This window comes from Eurytemora carolleeae, unplaced genomic scaffold (assembly GCF_000591075.1).
Source record: "Eurytemora carolleeae unplaced genomic scaffold, Eaff_2.0 scaffold421, whole genome shotgun sequence".
In the NCBI taxonomy this organism is placed as follows: Eukaryota; Metazoa; Arthropoda; class Copepoda; order Calanoida; family Temoridae; genus Eurytemora; species Eurytemora carolleeae.
The window spans coordinates 166922-182500 of NW_019396311.1; positions in this window are offsets into that span (position 1 = coordinate 166922).

The window sequence follows — 15579 nt, forward strand, 5'->3', positions numbered from 1 at the left end:
TTTCTTATTTACTTTTTCTTATATACTTATTTGTCGGCATAGGCATTTGAATGAAAAAGTATAGATTAAGTAAATCCGTACATAAAAAAATTGTTGAATTATTGTTGAATTAAAGACCAAAACACGATTTCAAATAGAAGAAACCGAACGCTGTTCACTGATCTAGTTAGTCGCGGGGTGATAGGGTTTCCTACTCAAGTGGATTTTACTTGTGCACAATACGAGAACAGTTGTGCGCAAGCATATTAAATAATTAGTGCTGGAATAATAAAATGTCAACGATCGTAAGAAATAAAATGCAGAACTTATACTTATACTGAATAAAATATTACATTCAGATTTGGATGAACATAATCACTTTTTTAAGAAAAAAAATATGAATGACAATAAATAGAACTATAAAACGTGAATAATTGGGCGATGTATAAATTTGTTGGAGTAATAGATATAATGGATGGAGACATATAATAAATAGACAAATGTATACATATAGATAGAGAAAGACATGCTGGTAGATAGATAGATAGATAGTAGAATTGGAAGAGGCATCATAATCAAGCAAATATATAATTTAGCTCAGAACCAATAACCGCTGATAGTTCAATCTATCTATCTATTTAATCGTCGCTACAGTTTATCTTTCTATCTTTCTACTGCTCACTTTAGTTTATCTATCTATCTATCTACTGCTAATTTTAATTGTTTATCTATTTATATATCTACTAGAAATTCAAAGCCCTTCGCGCCCTTCTTTCTAGGCTTTTAGGGCGCTTCTCGCACATCTTCTATTTAAATTGTGAACATGTTCTTTTTGTTTACATTTTAAAACAAAGAAGAAAAAAATTTCGCGGATTTTCAAGAGTTGAAATTTTTTTTACAAAATTAAAAACCTTTAAAACACACTTTTTAAAAATTATTATCATTCATAAACCTTCCCTGTGGTCACGTGATGTCCCACAAAAAATTTGGGCCCGATCGGTTCAGCCGTTTTGACGTTTATTGGATACAAACAGACAGACAAACAAACAAACAGACAAGCCAAATTTATATATAGATTAATTAGTTCCTTATTATTTATCTATCTATATATTTATCTTTTTATCTATCTATCTATATTTCTAGATATCAATCAATATCTTGCTCATCTCTTTTTCCACCTATCTATCTGTCTATTTATCTATCTATTTATCTGTCTGTTTATCTATCTATCTATTTGGCTAACTATTTATCTATCTGTTTACTCAAAAGCTTTATTATATGATCCAGGAGATAACTTAAGTAATCAGGGGGTGGTGGGTGTTATGAAGGTATAGTGGGAGGGGGAAGGGTGTTTAGAGATATGGCGTATGGCGTGATTTGATAGGGGGTTAAGGGGATGCAGAGCATCCATGAGCCCCCGAAAACTCACCTCCGGAGCCTCCTGATTCGCAGAATGGTCTCCCAGCCAATCAAAATCGACTCCGAAGCTCATGATATGTCTGACAGGCTTCCCAATTCTGTCTCACGTCCGATATCCAATAACAAATATTTGGCGTTTTCATCCACCAGAAGCCTTTTTTTTTTGAAAAATCTTAACATTTTCATATAGTTTTTAATGGTGCATAAAGAATTTGTGTTAAAAAGTCTCTTTTATTAAGATTAAGACTTCATATTTTGTTTTTCTAAATTTAACAGATTTCTAAACTTGTGCAGAACTATTTATATAAGGAAAGACAAATTTTATATAATTTCACAGGTGTATCATGTACAAATACAACGACCACCAAATCACAAAACAAAAAAATAGTTTTTGTGAAACACTTGAAATACTTGAATAATGAAATACAAAAAAGAACGAATTTAAGTATTTCTCAAAAACTATTATGTAAAAGCCATATATTTTTATATTTGATAAAAAATTGCTTGCCTGACACAGAGTTTGGGAGCCTGTCAGACGTAGTATGAGGCTCGGAAACGATTTTGATGGCTATGAGGCTAACTTTAGAATCAGGAGGCTCCGGAGGTCAGTTTGTGGGGCTCATGGATGCTCTGCACCCCCTCTCTCGGGGGGATAGAGGGGTTATGTCAAGCTCAATCTGATTTGGGTAGGTTAGGGCTGGGATTGAAGAGAAACCCATTTACCTTTAACTCTTGTTAGCAGATTCTACCAGTAAACCATCAACATATTCAGGTTCTCGGTTTGGAAACATTTTGCAAACAAAATAGAAATATTTTTTTACGTTAACTTTTTTCCTAGTTTTCTGATACAAACAGGGTGAGTAAAGTAAGAGGGTTTTGTTTCGACCCCTCCAACCCCTCGAAAATAAATTTTTTTTCGTGAAATTCTCATATTTTGTTTTTTTAACTTGTCTGTTTTGGATTTTTTTTTAATTAAAAGAAAACAGAAAAACTAAAATTTTGTAAAATAGATTATTTCAATCAAATCCTAAAATTTGATGAAAATCGATACAATTTATTGTTCAGTCAGTCTTAAATTCTTTTGGAGGTAATTCACTGCTCTCATTCTAAAAACCTATCTTTACTTTTGGATTTGAGAGGAAAAAAAGTTTCTTATCTTTAAGAACGAATGTACAGGGTGTCGCAAAAAAGCTCTATTTTGTTCATTTTAATTGAAAATGTCAAATTTTAAAATGTTCTTACTTTTAATTTGTGTGCTATATATATACTTCTAATTTAAATCAACCGATCGGAAATGTTCCATAGAATTTTTTAAAAAATACCCAAAAAATATCATTATTATATTGAGCGAACATTTATATTTGATTGTTAGACGTATGAAGTGACTTTCTTTGTGACTTGAAGACATGACAGTTTGTATGTTTGGTAATCCAATGAAAGTAAACTCCATGCAAGATTGAAATATTATATGTTTTCATCAAATATGTTTTGAATTTTTAACATTGTTGTCGCTAAGGAACAAGATTCTGACGATGAACAGTTAGACAAGGTATAACCCACGAATCAAAATCGATAATGCAGAAAACTCTTTATTTCCTAAAAAAATAACGAAATGAATGATGATAAATAATTATTACAGGGTTTACAAATTTATAATGAAAAGATTCTTACGATCTATTTTCCTATTCGGGGGGCTATCTGTCGAAAAGTCCGAAGACGCTTTTTATACATTAAAACTTCTGAAAAGATTGACAATTAAATGTTGATGAAAGTCACTAATTCTTTAAATAGAAATGTTTTTATTTAACTTTGAAATGGTTCACAATTGATAAACGTTTTTACTCCGTCATCGGAGAACAAGGAAGAAAGGCAGGCTGAAATTGTTTGGTTTGGATTCTTGTCTCCGAGAGGAGCATTTAAGTTGAAGACGATATTACATAAACTGTGGGGGGGGGTCTTAATGTTAATGGTTGACAAACATATATTCGGTGTCCGAATTTAATGAATTTAAGCCACGTCGCATATCCCCCAAAACCGGGTTTAATTGACCGCCGGCGTAAATCTTGAAAAATTTAATACAAAGGAGTTGAGTCTTTGCCACAAACTCTGAATTTATAATCCCAATATCTTTAGAATTCAATGTCGCAAATCTTTGATATTTCAAACTTACATTATTTGATATTACAGAATTCATAGTTTGAAATATCTAAGGTCTACGACATTGGAATCCAAAGATATAGGGTTTAGAAAAGTAGAGTTTGTGGCAAAGACTCAATTCCTTTAAGTGGAACCAATCATATTTGAGACGCGGCTTAAATTTAATCCGCGGCTTAAATTCTTTAAATTCGGCCTCGGAAAAGTTTGCTTATTTTATACTTGTGCGTAAAATCAAAACTAGAAGAGCTACAAGGTCGCCTAGTCGTACCAGCAATGTTGCATAAGTTGTTACTTCTCCTTGTGTCTAATCAAGAACGATGGGATAGAAAGAATTAGTTGGAATATTATCACCATATAGTTTCAGAAGAAGTAAATATTTCTATTACAGATAGCGCCGATTGAAGCATTCATAACTCTAATTGGATAAGAAGATAGATAGAAAGATAGATTTTTACCGTCATACTATTTCTATTGGTTCAGAATAGACAACAAACACATGACTAAACCCTAATTGGATCAGGCGCTAATGGACTGGACATACAGGATATATTATAATTTGCCAAACTTGATTTCTTTCTAACTCTTTTCCAATTAGAGAGAAAGGGCTATTGGCATATTATTTAAAGGAAAACTCTAACAAGTCTACTCTTACAATGTTTAACATGTTAAGAGAATGTCTTATTATGTTTAAATGAACCTTCATTATTATGAAATAAAAATATTTGTTTGGTGTTACGTTTCAAATATTGTATGAAATGAACATATTTGTTTTTGATACGTTTCATATACTGTATGAAATAAACATATTTGTTTGGTGTTACGTTTCAATTATTGTATGAAATAAACATATTTGTTTGGTGTTATGTTTCAATTATTGTATGAAATTAACATATTTGTTTGGTGTTATGTTTCAATTATTGTATGAAATAAACATGTTTGGTGTTACGTTTCAAATATTGTATGAAATAAACATATTTGTTTGGTGTTACATTTCAAATATTGTATGAAATGAACATATTTGTTTGGTGTTACATTTGAATTATTGTATGAAAAAAACATATTTGTTTGGTGATGCCTTCCAAATATTGTATTAAATAAACATATATTTGTTTGGTGTTATGTTTCAAATATTGTATAAAAAACATATTTGTTTGGTGTTACGTTTTAATTATTGTATGAAATAAACATATTTGTTTGGTGTTATGTTTCAAATATTGTATAAAATAAACATATTTGTTTGGTGTTACGTTTCAAATATTGTATGAAATAAACATATTTGTTTGGTGTTACGTTTCAAATATTGTATGAAATGAACATATTTGTTTGGTGTTACGTTTCAATTATTGTATGAAAAAAAAAACATATTTGTTTGGTGTTACGTTTCAATTATTGTATGAAATAAACATGTTTGTTTGGTGTTACGTTTCAATTATTGTATGAAAAAAAACATATTTGTTTGGTGTTACGTTTCAATTATTGTATGAAATAAACATGTTTGGTGTTACGTTTCAAATATTGTATGAAATAAACATATTTGTTTGGTGTTACATTTCAAATATTGTATGAAATGAACATATTTGTTTGGTGTTACATTTCAATTATTGTATGAAAAAAAAACATATTTGTTTGGTGTTGCCTTCCAAATATTGTATGAAATAAACATATTTGTTTGGTGTTACGTTTCAATTATTGTATGAAATAAACATATTTGTTTGGTGTTACGTTTCATATATTGTATGAAATTAACATATTTGTTTGGTGTTATGTTTCAAATAATCTAAATGTTTAACTTGAAGTGTCTCTCAACTTAATTGTGAATCTCAGGATTAGGTATTTTTTTCCATCTTCAGTAGATTTAGGGGTTAACTGGTTATCCTGTGGTGATCATATCCTGAAGGGATAGCTTTAAGCAAGTGATCAAGCATTTATCCTCAAAAATCTAAAGTGCCCGCATCGTATATCAAGATCAAGCGTTCAAGATTAACGATACTTCCACTGTACATACAAATGTTCTGAACTTTGATCAAATTTAATAAATGTAAAAATATAATTTTTAATCTTACACAAAATAAATTGAGACAGATTATAATTTTTTTTTGAAGACATTTTAATGATATGTGACACATCATTACACATGGCTCTAGGGACACATTTATTATTTTCCTCCTCTTATCGATATTATAGAATACTCGCATTTTTCTTCCATCCCACGCACATCCTCACTAAAGTTTCAGTAGAAGTAAATATTTCCATTTACTGATAGAGCCGATTGAAGGATTCATAACTCTAATTGGATAATGAGATTGATAGAAAGATAGATATTGCAGCCATACTATTTCTATTGGTTCAGAATATACAACAAACACATGACTGAACACTGATTGGATCAGGCACAAATGGACTTGGCATACAGAGCTGAAAACTTTAGAATGATGAATATCAATATTAATGCTTAAACAGATTAAACACTATAGTTTAAGTAAAAGTAAGTATTTCGATTTACTGTTATAGCGCCGATATAAGGATTTATCTCTAATTGGATAATGAGATAGATAGAAAGATAGATGTTACCGCCATACTATTTCTATTGGTTCAGAATAGACAACAAACACATGACTGAACCCTGATTGCATCAGGCGCTAATGGACTCGGCTGGTGTCCGTATCGGAATATTTTCATATTTTTTCATCTTTCCTAGCTGTAAAATCTGTTACAATAAGAAACTTACACAAAGATCTAAAAGTTTAAGTGCGACTATCTAATTTTGTTAAAATAAATATCCCACATTTTACAAATCCACACCAATAAAAATATCAAATTACCAAGATTTTATTTATAAAGGTTCACTCATCAGATTAGTGTTTTTTTTTATAATAATAGTAAAAGTTCCCATATAGGAGCAAAAATATTTATATTCTGAAAAATACAAATACTGTCAATTTTCCTTCTGTGTACTGCTGCATATATAGAAACTACAATTGAATATCAAAGATAAATAGATCGTTATCTTTGAAATATTTCTCCAAGTGAATCGGGCCTTTTAATGCAGTTTTGCCAATTTTATATAAAATTTACTTCCGAATTATTTACTGCCGGAAATTGACTTGAAATTATTTTCTGCTTGTAAATATTTTGAACATTTATGTGTAATAAATTTTACTTAAAGGGACTGTAAGCCTTATTTCAAGTGACGCTTCGTGTGAAGATGTGCAACCCTTGAAACCTTTATCTGATCAATACTAGTATGGAGGATATTGTCGTTTTTTTTTCAAGTTTTAAAAGTGTTCAATTCCTTTACGTTTTCCTGTCGTAGAAATGCGTAAGTCACTTTAGTAGAGAAACCCCAATAGATATTAATCAGTTTTAAAAACTAAAAACATTGATATTTAATTCATAATTGATAAGAAAGTATCGAATGGTTCTGTTGTGAATTTGACATTGCCATCTTCGCATGGAGGGTCACTTGAAATAACGCCTACAGCCCCTTTAACCTTTATTTACTATCCTTTTCTAATATATGAAAACTATCTTAAACTCACTCAAGGATTTTTATTTATTTATATGCCTCCCATTGGTTCGAAATAAAAAGCTGAAGGCATCACATAGAATGCCAATATTTAAACATAAGGAAATTTCTTAAATGAGAGCTGGGAACTTTTGTCCCTCTTGTATGCCGAGTCCATTAGCGACTGATCCAATCAGGGTTCAGTCATGTGTTTGCTGTCTATTCTGAACCAATAGAAATAGTATGGCGGTAACATCTATCTTTCTATCTATCTTATTATCCTATTAGAGTTATGAGTAATGAGACTATAGTGTTGTGTTGTCCCGTTCGCTTGATCATGATATTCACATTGGGGACTTTTGGAATTTTCTGCAGAATCTGCTTGATCTGTTGATTTTGGATATCCGCAATTTCTCTGTTCTCTCATTGGTTGAACGAAAAATTCGCTGGCTTCTGATTGGCTGCTAGGCTGTATATCTGATTGGCATTTCCAGGGATGTTGAATAATAATAAGATTAATCAGTAGATTAACAAAAGATATAAGATTAAGCATTGATCTTGATATCCGCAATACAAGAGTTCCCCCCTCGGTTCAGATATGTACACTGTACAGATCTAAGAACTTTCGCACTGTTTAAAACTTCCAGTTCAATTTGCGCTTCTTTTTTTAATGTTCGCTTTTGACTCAACATCATGTCCTCCACTCAGTATAGTAATTTAAAAGTATTTTTTTCCATTGGCTGATTTTTATTAAACAAATTTATATTGATTGATTTTTCCGTTTTGCGTATGTTAATTGGGCATATATACAAACACACGAATGAACCATATATAAATGTATATATGTACTGTACGATCATATTTTTCTCTCTTTTATCAATAAACTGATAAAGAATAGTAATTTTCTTGATGATAAATTAGATATTTTTCAAACATTTTTATTCAAAATTTTTTTCTTTAAACTGTAAACATAATTTTATTTCAGTGCCAATATCGATTCACAGCAGTGCTTTTTAAACATTTATCTAATTATTAATTATATAATTTTCTCTTTGAAGTTTAATTTATCAGCCGCACGTTTGTTACATAAAACGTGCTAGGTCGACTTTACACTTTACACTAATTGCACTAAATGCATTTACAGTACATGTTGTACAGGCTCGGAACATGCGACTTAGAGTGGGGTGGGGTGGCTGTGGCCGGCTTTTGTAAAAAAAAATACGCAATTCAACAGCAAAACCATGATGGCATGGGCACGGCTATTAAAGATACTAAAGATATAAATAAAAATGTTATATGATTAAAAAACGTGGAGAAAGTGTATCATGTTGACGAAATGATTTATTTTATGTTTTTATCGCGCGTCAGGCCACGCCAAACTAATTAAAGCTAAAATGGCTGGGATTGATAAAATTTTGGACAAATGGTTTCAAGTGTCGAACATCATTTTTAGAAGCAGAAAAATCTTTTGAAAATCTTGTAATTTGTTTCTAATACAAGCTACGAAGCAACAAAGTCGACCCAGTATTGTAGCATAAATTTTACTTTCTCCTTCTGTCAAGGTTCCAGTGATAGAATAGGTGGCACCTTCCTCCAATTAATTAATCGATTTGACGTAGAAAGACAATTGTTCTCTGTCGCTTATGGACGATTTTTGAAATTCCCCGGTAAACACACTGAGTACTTTAGGCAAGGTTATAATGCAAGGAAAGTTAATTGCAGTCGCGTATACTCTGCGTAGGCATTGAAACCAGTTCTCTGGGCGGAATTTGTAAACAAGAATAGATGCATCAGTGTTCATTTAGTATCCGAGGAGGAGCATTAAATTTTGATAATTTTGATAATTTACATAATAGTTTCCTTTGACCAGAATATTTCATTGATTATCAATGTAAAAGATGGATCCAATGTCAGGCGGTGACACCCGTCTTGTGTTTACATTACCGCATAGAGACAGTACACTGCAGTACAAAAGATGCGTACACCTCAAACCGTAAATTGACCGAATTTTCATGAAAGTGGACAAGGGGAAGGAGAAGGGAAGGGGGGGGGGGGCAAGGGGTCATTCACTTGATCCCAACCGCAGTTTCCTCTTTATTCCACCAAATCTACCCATCTATCCCTCACCTATATTGAAGGGGAGAATGACTAAGATATACAAATGTTAGTTATGCAAAAATCTATCTATGTATCTATCTATCTATCCATTTCTCTTTATATCTATCTATCTATCTATCTATCTATCTATCTATCTATCTATCTATCTATCTATCTATCTATCTATCTATCTATCTATCCATCTCTCTTTATATCTATCTATCTTACTATCTAGCTATCGATATGTATATATATATATATATATGTTTGCCTGCCTATCTATCTTTCGATCTATTTATACATCTATCTTTCCGTCTATCTATCTATCTATCTTTCGATCTATTTATACATCTATCTATCTATCTATCTATCTATCTATCTATCTATATATCTATCTATCTATCTATCTATCTATCTATCTATCTATCTATCTATCTATCTATCTATCTATATATATATATATATATATCTATCTATCTATCAGCGTCATGAACCTGAGAATATTTAGCAGGTGTTAGATCTATATTTCAGTGCACAGATTTAAATATATCTGACTAGTGACCATTCTACTAATATTGTACGATCTAACTAGGGATGGACATCCTCTATTCTATCGATCTAGGGATGGGCATCCTTTATACGATCTAACTAGGGATGGGCATCCTCTATACGATCTAACTAGGGATGGGCATCCTCTATACGATCTAACTAGGGATGGGCATCCTCTATACGATCTAACTAGGGATGGGTATCGTCTATACGATCTAACTAGGGATGGGCATCCTTTATACGATCTAACTAGGAATGGGCATCCTTTATACGATCTAACTAGGGATGGGCATCGTTTGAGCTCTTTATTCAAACTATAACTTTTTTTGATTTTTTAAAATAATTTTTGTTTTTGCATAGAATTTTGAAAAAGTGTATATTTCAAAATTGTCTGATCAATAAGTTTGCTTTTATTATATTATGCAATATTTTTGCCGTAACCAAAGATATGAATTAAAACGATTGTTTACGATCGTCAGAAAATCGTTTTCTTAATTTCTTTAATAAAAATGTTACATAGCATGATAGCGTATTTAAGCAATTGTACGAATTCGGATTAAACATCTCAGATTTATTTCGAGCACCTTTAAAACCCCCACACAAAATAAAACTTTAAACATTTGAAAATGATGACCATTAGTAGATACCCCTAAATGGGCAAATATCCGAGTATGGGGTTTAAAGTAATATCTATAAAGAATTCGTAGTACTGCGCGCCCATTATGGTTGCGTTTACATAGAATTCAAGATTCTTAATTTTTTTTGTGCTGGTGGCATGGTTGGTTAGGGGGCATAGGATTAGGAATATCATCTGTGCGCAGATAAAGTTATATTTTATAAATATCTATATATATCATATATTTTTGTTTGTATGTTAGCTATAGCTGGCCAAACGGCTGGGCCGAATGGGCTGACATTTGTTGAAGGAACCCCTGAGTACCCTGGGAGTAACATAGGCTAAAAAAAATTGTATTTTTAAAAAAATAAAACAATAAACGCCGGGCACTTCAGCTAGTAATTTATTTCTCAGTTGTTCCCACTAAATTAATTTAAATTAGATATTTTTATTATTTAAAGCCAACTGTCATGTTTGAAGAGTTAAAGTTTGCCATTCTAAATTCATTCTACATTTAGGAAATCCTTACATTTCTCTCAGGAAATTGATTATTCTAAATTGCGATTGCGGAGTTATGCAATAGATATAAAGAAGGAAATCAAAATATTTTAACATTGTTTGATAATGAAAAAAATGATATCTTTTCAATGCTGTTCAGATTTAGGTGTAAAGGGTGCCACTTGGAATCAGACATGCAGATCTTTTTTTATAGAGTTGGTTTAAAATTACGTTTACAGTCCCTTTAAAAAGAAAAAGAAAAATATAATCATGTGTTGACTAATTTCCAATTTTATGCATTAACCTGTACTCAGCCTAAACCCTGTTCAGGACAACAGTCATTAGACAAGTCTTGTGCGTAGATGTTCAATTTAGACAAGTCTTGTGTGTAGTTTTTCAATTTAGACAAGTCTTGTGCGTAGATGTTCAATTTAGACAAGTCTTGTGTGTATATGTTCAATTTAGACTAGTCTTGTGTGTAGTTTTTCAATTTAGACAAGTCTTGTGCGTAGATATTCAATTTAGACAAGTGTTGTGCTTAGGTGTTAAATTTAGGCAAGTCTTGTGTATATGTGTTTATTTAAGACAAGTCTTGCATGTCGATGTTCAGTTAGACAAGTCTTGTGTGTAGGTGTTAAATTTTGACAAGTATTGTGAGTAGGTGTTCAATGTAAACATGTCTTGTGAGTAGATGTTCAATCTAAACATGTCTTGTGAGTAGGTGTTCAATCTAAACATGTCTTGTGAGTAGGTGTTCAATCTAAACACAAGTATTACTTTGTGGTGCATTTTCGTCAAAAATCCTTGAGTTTTAAAGTTTTAAAATCTTTAAAATTAACTTTTAAAAAAAGCCTTCTCAATTATAAAATATGTAGTCATGGTTTCCTAAACATCAAAGTCAGTATATTTAATCACCAATAATTAACGAGATGAAAGTTGGAAATGAAAATAAAATCAAATTAATTTGCAATTACAGAAAAAACAGATGATTTTGTAAGTATTTTAGTTTAATTTTGGTCTTCTTTAATTTTCATACAACAGCTTAAAAATACTTCATTATTTTGTCATTTGCATAGTCTGATGCTTTAAAAATGTTTGTTTGAAATCGACTCAAAAAAAGTTGGACTGACCTCCTCAGGCTGCCCAGGCAGAAGTGAGCACACACCCCTAATCCGGGCAAGATGGGAAGGCTAGAAGCAGTTGTGATAACAATAAAGAAGTAAGTTTCTTTGAAAAAATATCTAAAGATTTAAATTCACAACAATTTTTAGTTTCTTTTACACATATTAGTTTCTTTGAAGAAAATTTAATCTTGAAGTTTTAAAGTAACTTTATTAAGTTAAAATGGCCGGAGAATTTAATTTTCTAGATTCTGAATTTATTTATGTTCATTTTCCGCCACATAGTGTTGAAACTTAAATATTTTATGAGGTTTTTATATTTAATTTCAAAATTCTCTGAGTAAGTTTGATATTATTTAAAATTAGATGTTTTAGTAGGATTCATTTGGCACAATTTACCGTTTTTCAATCTGCATTTATACAAAGATGGTTCTAATAGTATTACTAAAGTCTTTGCATTTACAATCATGTGATAATAGTTTTCTAAGAATTGTTCCTTATTGTAAACACATGACTCTTTGATGTTTTAGGTTGAACAGCAGCATAAGTGGTTGTGCATGTGTTTATATTGGAAACTCAATACATGATTGTGCATAAGTTTTCTTCATTGTACACCCGCATACATGATTGTGCATAAGTTTTCTTCATTGTACACCCGCATACATGATTGTGCATAAGTTTTCTATATTGTGCACCCACATATATGATTTTGCATGAGTTTTCTATATTGTACACCCACATATATGATTGTGCATGAATTTTTTTATATTTTACACATATACATATATAATTTTGCATGAGTTTTCTATGTTGCACACCCACATATACGTTTGTGCATTAGTTTTCTATGTTGAACACCCACATTCATAATTGTGCATGAGTTTTCTTTATTGAACACACGCGTATATGATTGTGTAAGAGTTTTCTCTATTGTGCACCTACGTATAAAATTGTTTAAGAGGAAGTGAGGGAAGGGGGGAGGGGATAACTTGGGGCTATATTGGTCGCTCTCTCACAGTTAACTTTTAAACACAAACACACAGTACAATAATACAAAACAAACAACAAATGCATCGGCAACAAACACAACAACAACACCACACGAACATCAAAATTAGTAGCAACAACAAAACTACAACAAAAACATACAATTATCAAAATTAGTAGCAACAACAACAAAAACAATACACAATTAAAAGCAATAGTAGCAACTACAAAATCACAATCAACAACAACATCATTAGCAACTACAAAATCATAATCAACAACAACATCATTAGCAACAACAACAACGATGACAACAAACAAATATCAGCATGTAGCAAATATTGGGTAAACATGATATTCTATAAATTTTGCTACTAATGTTGATACGTATGTGGTGTTGTTGTTGTGTTTGTTGTTGTTGCTACTTATTTAGATATGTGTGTGGTGTTGTTATTGATTTTGTAATTTGTGTGCTGATGTTGTTGAGTTTGTAATTGTTGTTGCTACTAATTTTAATATGTGTGTGGTGTTGTTGTTGTGTTTGTTGCTGGTGTTATTAATTTTGATATTTGTTTGGTGTTGTTGCTGCATTTGTTGTTGCTGTGTTTGTTGGTGCTGCTACTAATTTTGATAATTGTGTGTTGTTGTTTTGTTGTTACTCCTAATTTTGATATTCGTGTGCTGTTATAGTTGTTGTTGTTGCTACCACTTTTGATATTCGTGTGTAGTTGTGAGATCGTGTCCTAGTTGATACATTAATAGCTCAAGATCGCGCCCAGTGGTAGTGGCATGGATAGTTCACGACTACTTTGTCCACGTGTCCTGGTTAAAACATTGTTAGATTAATTGCCAGTGTCCGAGTTGACAGCAATAGCTAATAAGATCGCGCCCATTGGCAGTGGCATTGATAGTTTACGGAGTAATAGCCGTGTGTTGACATTGAGAGTCAAGAGAACCTTAAATGTACATGTATAAACACGGTCCCAGAAATTGTTGTGGAGTAGGCATTTACTACATGCATAAGCAACAATCACAAAAAAACATTAGTAGCAACAACAACATCAGCAAGGATTACAACACACAAATATCAACATTAAACATCAGTTTAAACAACAGCAACAACAATGTACAAATAATAACATCAGTATCATCAGTCACAACGAAAACTGCAACAAAAACAACAGCAACAACAATAACAACTATATTACAATACCAACATTAGAAGCAACAACAACAACAAAAACATCTACATGAGTAGTAACATAATTAACAACAAAAACAGCACATAACTATTAACGTTAGTAGCTAAAACACAACGACAATATTTATTACGATTTGAATTGATGTCATAAACTATTCTTCCTACAAAATAAAGAAATTAAGACACCCTGTAGAATGCTTTGAGTAGTTTTGTTTGGATACCCTGTCTTCAGTATTGCTACGTGTTGCAGTTACTAGAAAGCTGAATAGCTGGGATGTTACTAATTACAATATACTCAAACACACAGGAAGGAGGGTTGGAGCTGTGGGACTGGGTAGGGAAGGTTGAAAGGAGGGCTGGAGCTGTGTGACTGGGAAGGGAAGGTGGGAAGGAGGAGGACTTGGAAGGGAAGGAAAGTAAGAGTTGGTAAGTAAGGGTTGGAAGGGGGAAAGTTCGATGGAAAGGTTGGAAGGAAAGGGTAGGTAGGGAAAGAAAGGAAGGGAAAGGAAAGAATAGAAGGGTTGGAAGGGAAAGAAAAGAATGGAAGGGTTGGAAGGGAAAGGAATGAATGGAAGGGTTGGAAGGGAAAAGAATGAATGGATAGGTTGGAAACGAAAGGTAGGGATTGAAGTCAGGTATAGAGAGAGAAGGATATGAAGTAAAGGGAAGATTGAATGAAAACTGGAAAGGGAACAAATTACAAATTTTAACTAGGGTTTCCAGCGAACGAAAACTTTAGCGAAAAACTGCAAAAATATTCGTCAGCATTTCGCAAAATTTTTCGCGACATTTCAAGAAAATTTATTTTACGAAAAAAAAATTCCGCTGAAACCGTGCCTGCAGCAATTGATTGCGCAAAAAAGCTTGTGAAATTCTCTGCTCTGAGAACTCAGCATTAGAAGTTTTATCATTTCATAATTAATAATTTCTCTTCCGATTTTTTTTTACAAATTTTTAGTTTTTCCCCCCTTAATTTTTGGCATTTATTTTTTCACGAAATTTTCGCGGTTTTTCACAAAATTCTCTGCATTTCTCATTTAGTGAAAATTTCTTATTTTTTCGCAAAAATTAATTAAAAGCAAAATTTCTCAAAAAGCGAAAATTTTCGCACTTTGCGTGAGCGAAAAAAATGTCAAACTTTCGGCTTCATTTTTTTTCGCGAAAAGTGCGAAATTTTCGCAAAACGATTTACCCTTTTTGCTAGAAACTCTAAGTTTAACTGATAATTTCGGAAAGGGAAAAAAATGTATTAAAAGTTAAATCATTTAGCATTTCAATGTATTCATCTTTGCAAAAATCCACAAAATAATTCTGTAACATTACCAGAAAAAAACTTTTCTTCACATTTTTACTCTCAAGTACTACGTCTTACCAAACAAATTAAAAAGACCATTTATTAGACAGCCACAATATCAGAAATACCTATCTTCTATATATATACTTTGCTTGG